Source organism: Jaculus jaculus, chromosome 7, assembly GCF_020740685.1.
Source record: "Jaculus jaculus isolate mJacJac1 chromosome 7, mJacJac1.mat.Y.cur, whole genome shotgun sequence".
Classification (NCBI taxonomy): Eukaryota; Metazoa; Chordata; class Mammalia; order Rodentia; family Dipodidae; genus Jaculus; species Jaculus jaculus.
The window spans coordinates 7,124,493-7,134,245 of record NC_059108.1 but is presented as its reverse complement, the minus strand read 5'-3'; positions in this window follow the sequence as shown (position 1 = coordinate 7,134,245).

The window sequence follows — 9,753 nt, the reverse complement described above, 5'->3', positions numbered from 1 at the left end:
GAAGCCTAAGGACCCTGGCTCAAGGTTCCATTCCCCAGGACCCATGAAAGTCAGACGCACAAGGTGGTGCACGCGTCTGGAGTTCGTTTGCAGTAGCTGGAGGCCCTGGCGCGCCCATTCTCTTTCTTTCTCTCTCTCTCTGCCTCTTTCTCTGTCTCTCCCAAATAAATAAATAAAAGTAAAGAAATTTAAAAGAACAAACAACAACAAAAGACATGTATTTGAAAAGTTTTTGGTAATACCATGCAGACTTGGAAATACCCATGTCTGCCATGGAAATACAATACATTGCTAGAGAAATCTAAGGTATAATGAGGCAGACAGATTAGAAGATAGCCCAAGAAAGGCACTTTGTGACTCAGTTCCCCGGCAGGGGGCATGCCACAGACTGCACAGGGGCACCACTGGGTAGTTAGGGGGCTCAGGCAGGGGAGAGCCACCGTGGGGTCTCCATGGGGTGAGATGGAGAGGAGATGCCAGCGTAGGGCTGCTGGGCTGCAGTGTCTCAGCAGGCTCTGCGCGTGGGGCCGTCCTCACTGCTGTGTAGCTGGCGTGAGACTGTTAAGTAGAGGGACCTCTGCCAGGTGGGCATCAGACCCGGGGGCCTGTAGACCTGCACTCCCTAAGTGGGAGGCTCAAACACTGGGAACATGTAGGCCTGATGTCCCCGGTGGCAGTTCCTCTTGGATGAGGCTGAGGGAGCAGTTAGTCAGGCTCTGCGGGGGGAGTCATATGGGAGGGTCAGGCTGCCTTGGGGAGGAGGCATGCTGGAGCAAGGACTGGGGCGCCACGATGGGTGCAAGCGGAAGATGAGCTGGCTATCGAAAGCCATGTGGAGCCGGGCGTGGTGGCGCACGCCTTTAATCCCAGCACTCGGGAGGAAGAGGTAGGAGAATGGCTGTGAGTTTGAGGCCACCCTGAGTCTGCATGGTGAATTCCAGGACAGCCTGGGCTACAGTTGAGACCCTACCTTGAAAAACTAAAACAAAACCAAAAAAGCAATCGATGCGTGCCTGGAGCCATGCATTCCTTCTCACCCTTTGTCATCTGAGCCAACTGGGCCGCAGATACAGGTGTGAATCGACCTCTAAGACGGTACTCCTCAGGCCCCATGGGAACCCCTGGCACAGGGTGTCTTGTTAGGTGCATCCCTCCAGGTCCCAGAGTATCATTGGTGGTGGGGGTCCCATAGATAGAGGACCTTAGACTTTCTCTCTCTCTCTTTCTCTCTTGCATCATGCTGCTTAGTCATTATGCTTAGTGGATATTAACAGGTCAGGGAGCCCAGGGCAGAGGGTCCCCTCAAGTACTTCCGGATGGCGGGAAAATAAAAGCTATGATTTAAAGTCAGCCTGCACTCGACGGGCTTTCTTAGCCAAAGACGCTCAGCTAATGAACCCCAAGCAGATTCATGGCCGTGTGTGAAGTCGACGGAGTCCTCACTCTGCCGAGACGAGCCGCATAAATCTTTGTTTTTAATGTCTAATGATATGTAAAATATTTAAATTTGCAACTCAGAATTATTAAGCTGCCAAGGTTTTTTTGCCTATTAAAGTGTATTCTTGCCTGAGAATTTATGGGGTACTCCGTGGCTGCCACCAACCCCTGTGAGGGGACAGGAGGTATAGATTTGTGATCTCATACTGTAAAAAACTTCAGGATCGCCTGACCCTGTAAACTGAAAATTCATGTCTCTCGCCCGGGGACAAATGCATTCTTTGTAAAGGCGGCCCATGGCCAGCCTTGGGCTCATGTTAGTTTATTGTCACTTGGTTGATAACGTTTAATGGAAAAGATACAAGAGTGCCAAAGAATTTTAATTATTTTTGTGATAAAGTTATATGTTCGGCCTTGAAAAAGTAGAGATAATGCGGGGACTCATTATTATTCCCAGTGTGTTTAAACAGACGACACCAAGTGCAAACAAAAGCAGATGAAATTTGAAAAGTCTTATCAATATTGCAGATAGCAGATGCCCTTTCGAATCAGAACAAGCGTATCTTCTATGGCAACTTTACGGTCGAGTAGTTCATTCATTTCTATTAGAAGGTTGTACGTTTCTAAAATATGTAGATGGTATCTAGGAAAACCAACCAAGCAGACGGGTCATTCTGCTTGTTTTCCTAAATTTATTATTTCACTTTTGCAGGGCCGATCTGAGGGGGCATTAACATGGGAGTGCCGTCTTATTGTGTCAAATTCTATCTCGTGCATGACCTTTGGCGGCGGGCTTCATGCCGGTGCCCGGGAGGGAAATCGAGCGCGGCGTCTGGACGGCGGCAGGGCCTGTGGGTGAGGCTGTGGTCAGGGGCTGCTTGCCCGTCATCTTCGTGAACTTTCTGTATTCTCTAGCTTCGCTTTGACCCCTGGGGGGGGCAACAAAATTCAGAAGCCAACTGCAAGTGCCCACGCTCCCAATGTGGAACTGGCTCCCCAGGTTCAAGTTGGCAGAGGTGATTGGGCCTTTGCCTCACTGGACAGAATGTGATCCGGGCTGAGGACAGCTCAATGCTGGAGTGCTTGCCTCACACACAAGAGCACCCCAATTCCACCCCTAAAGTAACACATTAAAACAAACTACACTCTTTGGGCTGGAGAGATGGCTCCGTAAATAAAGTGCTTGCCACACAGGCGTGGATCCCGTGCCCCAGGAGTGGCGCCTGGGTGCCGCTAACCCCACTGATGGAGAAGTAGAGGCCACAGGACCCCTAGGACTTGCTGGCTGGCTAGTCCAGCAGAGGCAGCGAGCTCTGCGCTCAGTGAGACACTCTGTCTCAAAAATAGAAATAAGGTGGCTGAGAAAAATGTGTGTACACGCACAGTCACATACACATGTGTGCCCACACATAGGAACATACACACAGAGAAGAAAATTTAAACATTTTTATTTAGTTGAGAGAGAAAGATAGAAAGAGGGAGCGCATGTGCGAGAGAGAGAGAGAGAGAGAGAGAGAGAGAGAGAGAGAGAGAGAGGGAAAGGGAGGGAGAGAATGGACATGCCAGGGCCTTCAGCCACTGTAAAAGTCCAGACACATGTGCCATCTTGTGCATCTGGCTTACATGGGTCCTGGGGAATTGAACCTGGGTCCTTTGGCTTTGCAGGCAAGCACCTTAACTGCTAAACCATCTCTTCAGCCCCAGAATTTTTATTAGTGTATTTTCATTGTACAAAGTCACAGGTCTCATGATGATATTGTCGTTTAAGCGTAGCGTGTGTGTACTTGAACCTGCACTGCCCTTCACCTTCTCCTGGAGACCCCGACTTGTCCCCTTCCTCTTCCTAAGTACATCTTCCTTAACTTTTATGTAAATATATATATATATATATATATATATATATATATATATATCCCATTTAAAATTATATACATTTATATGTATTTAAAATTTTATATGTAATATATATACATATTTGTGTACTTATTTGCAGGTATGTGTACATATGGCTGCTCCAGGGTTCCATGCTGCTGTAAATGATGCTACTTTTGTGTGTGGCTTTACGTGGGTGCTGGAGGATTGAACGTGGGCCAGCAGGCTTTGTTAACAAGCATCTTTAACCACTGAGCCGTTTCCCCAAGTTTTGTTCATTTATTTTCTTTCTTTTTTTTTTTTAACAAACCAACAAAAAATATTTATTTATCATCAGAAAGAGAGAGAATGAGAATGGGCATCAAACAAACTCCAGATGCATGTGCCACTTTGTGCATCTGTCTTTACATGAAACAGGAGAACTGAATCCTGGGCCAGCAGGCTTTGCAAGCAAGCATCTTTGACCACTGAGCCTCTCCCCACCCAAATTACCATTTTTTAGAAAAAAATTTATTAGCATTTTCCACGATTATAAAAAATATCCCATGGTAATTCCCTCCCCCCCTACATTTTCCCCTTTGAAATTCCATTCTCCATCATATTACCTCCCCATCTCAATCATTGTACTTACATATATACAATATCAACCTATTAAGTACCCTCCTCCCTTCCTTTCTGTTCATTTATTTTCAAGCAAAGAGAAACACAAGAATGAGAGAGAGAGAAAATGGGCACTCCAGGGCTTCTAGGCACTGCAAACTCCAGATGCATGTGCTACTTTGTGCATCTGGCTTTATGTGGGTACTGGGGAACTGAACCTGGGTCATCAGGCTTTGCAGGCAAGTGCCTTAAATGCTGAGCCATCTCTCCAGCCCTTGCATTACTCATTCTTAAGAATATGGATTTGTCTTCATCCTGGGGTTGGGATCCTTGCCGGTCCTGTAAGGGTCCGAAGATCGCTGAAGAAAAAGACCCGGGACTCAAATAGTATGTAAAAATAAAGAGCGTTTATTCTGCAGAATCAGCCAGCATGTGGGGGTCAACCATTCATACAAAATGGTGACTATGTCTAAACAGGCCCCTTTTAAACACAACTAGGGGAATTCCAGGTGGGTTAGGTAATCTTCTGACATGATTGGCAAGCAGCAGTTACAGTTGTATGTCTCTAATTGGTTGGGGCAAAAGCACATGGAAGGGACCTGTTTGGGCATGTCTTCAGGAGCTGACTCAGCCCCCAGAGCACAAAATGTGGCTGTCTTCCTTGACCTCAGCCCCCAGCACACAAGATGGTGGCTACCTTCCCTGGCCACATATCAGGGTCACTGTTTATTAACAGCCCACCCTCTGTGGTTTTCCCCAGAAGTCTTGCCTACCTCTCCAGGAAACTGAAACTTAGGCCTAATTAGGGCGGCACCTTACTGAAGCCTGTCATGGCGTCAGTTTGGTCCCTTCAGTCCTTTGTTCCAGAAACCACTATTTTTTTTTTTTTGTTTGTTTGTTTGTTTTTCGTTTTTCAAGGTAGGGTCTCTCTTGCTCAGGCTGACCTGAAATTCACTATGTAGTCTCAGGGTGGCTTTGAACTCATGGAGATCCTCCTACCTCTGCCTCCCAAGTGCTGGGATTAAAGGCATGTGCCACCACGCCTGGTTTCTTTCTTTCTTTTTTTAAAAATTTTTGTTCATTTTTATTTATTTATTTGAGAGTGACAGAGAAAGAGAGAGAGAGAGAATGGGCGTGCCAGGGCTTCCAGCCACTGCAAATGAACTGCAGATGCATACACCCCCTTGTGCATCTGGCTAATGTGGGTTCTGTCTGGGGAATCGAGCCTCGAACCAGGGTCTGTAGGCTTCACAGGCAAGCGCTCAACAGCTAAGCCATCTCTCCAGCCCTATTCTGGCTTTCCTGAACAGCTTTGGTTTTCTGCTTTGTGACAATATGGGGCAGAGAACCAGTTAATTTCAAGGCCCAGTCCACTACCTTTGGGGCCTGAGAAGTTCCTTTTGCCTTATGACCTCATTTTTCTTTCTGAGCAATGGATTCGTTCTGACTTTGTGTTCTCTCAAGTAGCGTAGATCCCCAATTTGGAAGCCAGACAGAGCCCTGGACATGTGACCCCCATCTTGGTATACTCTTTCTCAAACCGAGTTTGCAGACACCTCTGGGTGTTGATGCAATTAACACAAGATCCTCAATTGGTGTAAGCTCATGGCCTCGAGTCTTGCAGGTAGCAAGTGCTCAGGACACGGGAGCCGTTACTGCCATCAGCACCGGAGCCGGCTTCTCACTCTGATGGTTGTCTGGCTGCGCTGAGCCTGAACACACCCACTTTGTCTCAAACTGGAACCTGGCTTCTCTGCAGCTCCTTCCTGGTCTGCGGTTTCTTTGAGATTAATGGGAGCATGGCTGGACCTTGGACATGGAGCAGGCTTCCCAAAAAGGTGACTGTTGCAGTCAGGTTCGCATTACTGGTAGAAATCACCCATCCAAGAGCAGCCTGTGGGGAAAAAAGGGGTTTAGTTTGGCTTACAGGCTCAAGGAGAAGCTCCACGGTGGCAGGGGAAAATGATGGCATAAGCAGAGGGTGGACATCACCCCCTGGCCAACATAAGGTGGACAGTAGCAACAGGAGAGTGTGCCAAACACTGGCAAGGGGAAACTGGCTATAACACCCATAAGCCCGCCCCCAACAATACACTGCCTCCAGCAGATGTTTATTCCCAAATCTCCATCAGCTGGAACCTAACATTCAGAACACCTAAGTTTGTGGGGGACACCTGAATCAAACCACCACTGTGCCCTGCTTTGGGCCTTTGGAGCTGGAAGAGGTGGGTCATGAGGAAGCCCGAGTGCAAGCTCAGACTGTGGCATTCCTGGTGCGGGGAGAACCTTGCCTGCATTTGAACATGGCAACATGAACTAATTGGTTCTATTCAGAATGTGAAACTTGGCAGCACATGGCCTCTTAGGATAAGGGGCTCACCCACCATCACAATGTCCATAAAACCGAGCCCCATGACAGGCCACAAAGGAAGACTGCCTTCCGAAGGGCAGCGCAGCTCTGCTGGGCCCTGTGACCACAGGATGAAGTCAGATTAAAAGCAGAGGACCTGAGCTGGAGAGATGGCTCAGCAGATAAGGTACTTACTTGCAAGGCCTGACAGCCTGGGTTCAATTCCCCAGAGCCCTTGTAAGCCAGCTGCACAAAGTGGTCCATGGGTCTGGAGTTTGCAGTGGCAAGAGGCCCTGGCATGCCAAGTTTCTCTCTCTCTTCCTTTCTCTCTAAATAAATAAAAAGAGTTAGGGAAAAAAAAAAAAAGCAAAGGATCCATACCTATAATCCCAGGACTTAGGAGGTGTATGAAGGGGGATCATGAGTTCAAGCCCGCCTGGACTACACAGCAAAAACCTGTTCTATATGTTTGGAAGTGTCACAACATATTTGAAAGAGAAATAGTAAAAGAGATTAGGAGAACCAAAGATGGAACATTTTTGAGGATGCTATGTATGTCTAAATACGAGGGACACAGAGATTGGATTCTGTGGAGGGAAATATATGTCTTTAACTGTATTTGTAGATGCCAGGGAAGGGTGAAAACAGTGAACCAAGTGTTTGACTTGAGGTATTGGAAGCAGAGCCGCAACACAGACCAAGAGAAGCTGGGCAAAGGAGAGGATGAGGACAAGGTGGACACGCATAACATACAGACGCCTGGCAAAGGGGCGGATGGGGTCCTTGAGAGGCCTCGGAAGGCAGAGAAAGGGACGCAGAGCTCTTGCAGGCGGGCAGGTGCAAGGCTCTGGGGGCTTCAGGCCATAGGGCCAGGAACGGGAGTTCTGCTTCTCACCCCTCGCCTGGGCACCTTACCTAACGGTCCTGGTTCTGCCTGTGGTTCTGTGTTTGCAGCAATGGTGCCTCCCCTCGTCTCTGAGCTAACTGGTTTGGAAACTCTGCGCCATTCAATATGGCACCACTAATGACACACGTTTTTGTTTTTGAGACAGGGCCTCTCTCTGTAGCCCCAGCTGGCCTCAATCTCGTGATCTTCTTGCCTCAGCCTCCTGAGCTCTGGGATTACAGATCTGTGCCACCATGCCTGGGTCTTACGTGTGGCTTTTGAGAGGTGCTATGTAAATTCACATCAAGGTGTTGAAGAGTCAGTATGAGTAAAAGAATGTAAAGGGCTGGAGAGATGGCTTAGAGGTTAAGCGCTTGCCTCTGAAGCCTAAGGACCCGGTTCGAGGCTCGATTCCCCAGGACGCACGTTAGCCAGATGCACAAGGGAGCACACGTGTCTGGAGTTCGTTTACAGTGGCTGGAGGCCCTGCATGCCCATTCTCTCTCTATCTGTCTCTTTCTCTCTCTGTGTCTGTCGCTCTCAAATAAATAAATAAATAAATAAATAAACAGAAAATTAAAAACAAAAGAATGTAAAATATCTCATTGATTCTGTGGTAGTTTGAATAGATGGCCCCAATATATTCAGTGTTTTGTTAGTTTGCAGTTTGCATCTGCAGCCACCTGGCTGGAGGTGGTGTCACTGGGCAGATCTTAAGGCGTGATGGTGGGTTTGAAATTCCAATCTGAAGATATGCAAAGTGTGCTTAGCTGGAGCTCCTGAAGTGAGCTGCGCTGTGTGGCTTTTGGCTTTTAGGCTTGTGCTTCTCTCTCTGTCTGCTTGGGCCTGTGAAGGCAGGCCAGCTTCTTCTGCCATTATGGAACTTCCCCTGGATCTGCAAGCTTCAATAAATCCCTTCCTCCATAACTGTGCCTGGTCTGCAAGTTCATCTCAGCAAACCTGAAGCTATGTGCTACAGATGCCAACCCCCACTGAAAGTTGAATAATATTTTAGATATAGTGTGTTAATTAAATATATAATTGTAATTATTTCTCCTTGAGTTTTGCTGTGGTGGCTGGAAATTTTAAAACTGCTTATCTTAGCTGGGTGTGGTGGCGCACGTCTTTAATCCCAGCACTCGGGAGGCAGAGGTAGGAGGATCGCTGTGAGTTCGAGGCCAGCCTGGAACTACAGAGTGGGTGCTAGGTCAGCCTAGGCCAGAATGAGGCCCCACCTCAAAACAACAACAACACCCGCCTGTCTTGATCGCATTCTGTTTCCATGGATAGACTTGACATGGCTGGGCTGGAGAGATGTCTTGGCACTTAAGGACCCAGATTTGATTACCTAATACCTACGTAAAGCCAGATGCACAAGGTGGCACATGCATCTGGAGTTCCTTTGGCTGGAGGACCTGATATACCCGTTCTGTCTCTCCCCCTATCTGCCTCTCTCTCTTAAATAAACAAACAGATAATATATATATATATATATATATAATTATATATAATTATTATTATATATAATATTATTATAATATATATTATATTATATATTATTATATATAATATATATAATTGACGTTGTCACATTGGCCGTTTTGTCTCTCCCCCTATCTGCCTCTCTCTCTCTTAAATAAACAAACAGATAATATATATATATTTATATATATATATAATTATATATAATTATTATTATATATAATATTATTATAATATATATTATATTATATATTATTATATATAATATATATAATTGACATTGTCACATTGGCCGCAGGTCACAGTGGGTTAGGGACCTGGTTCAAGGCCAAGTTTAAGTCCAGACTCTGTGGTGCTGGACAGATGGCTTAGAGGTTTAGGCACTCTGCTGCAAAGCCAAAGGACCCAGGTTTGATTCTCCAGGACCCACATAAGCCAGATACATAAGGGTGCACAAGGCAGCAACGGCTGAAGGCCCTGGTGTGCCCATCCCTATCTGTATTAGATCACTTTTCTGTGTACCAGTTTCCTCTTCTGCGAAGTCGCCGCACCTGTCTTGTAAGATCCAGAGGCAAGTTCAAGCAAGGCACTCCACTCTGTGCACTTGGCATTATTAAGACCTGGCTGCCAGTTACAGAAAATGGTCTAATGGCAGTGTGCTCCCAGCCCACACTCTGGGTCTGTTTTACTACCCAGGAAGGGATGGTGCCTGGAACTGTTTCAGGGCTTGCCCACGGTCTCCAGGGAGCCAAGCAGGCTTGCTGTGCTTGTCACATGGTGTTGGCTTAAGACAAGCATTCGGTACCCATCCTCTCAGCTCCTGGACACCAGCAGGCCTGGCGGGCCGAGGTGCTTCATAGCTTGAAACCAACCTTCTCTTCCTCCAGCTGGCCCGGCCCCTGCGGCATCCCCTCCCGCCGCTTCTGCTCACTCAGCCCCTGCCAGGCTCTGTCCTTCTGGTCTCAGTCACACGAGGATGTTCGGAGCCTCCTGGGGAGATGCGGTCTCCCCAAGGCCAGACCCGAAGCTGCTGAGAGCTTATGGTGCCAGGGCCTGGACCCAGGGCCTCGTGGGTGCCCCAGGGGTCTGGCACTGATCTGTCCCTCTAGCCTTTTCAACTTTACAT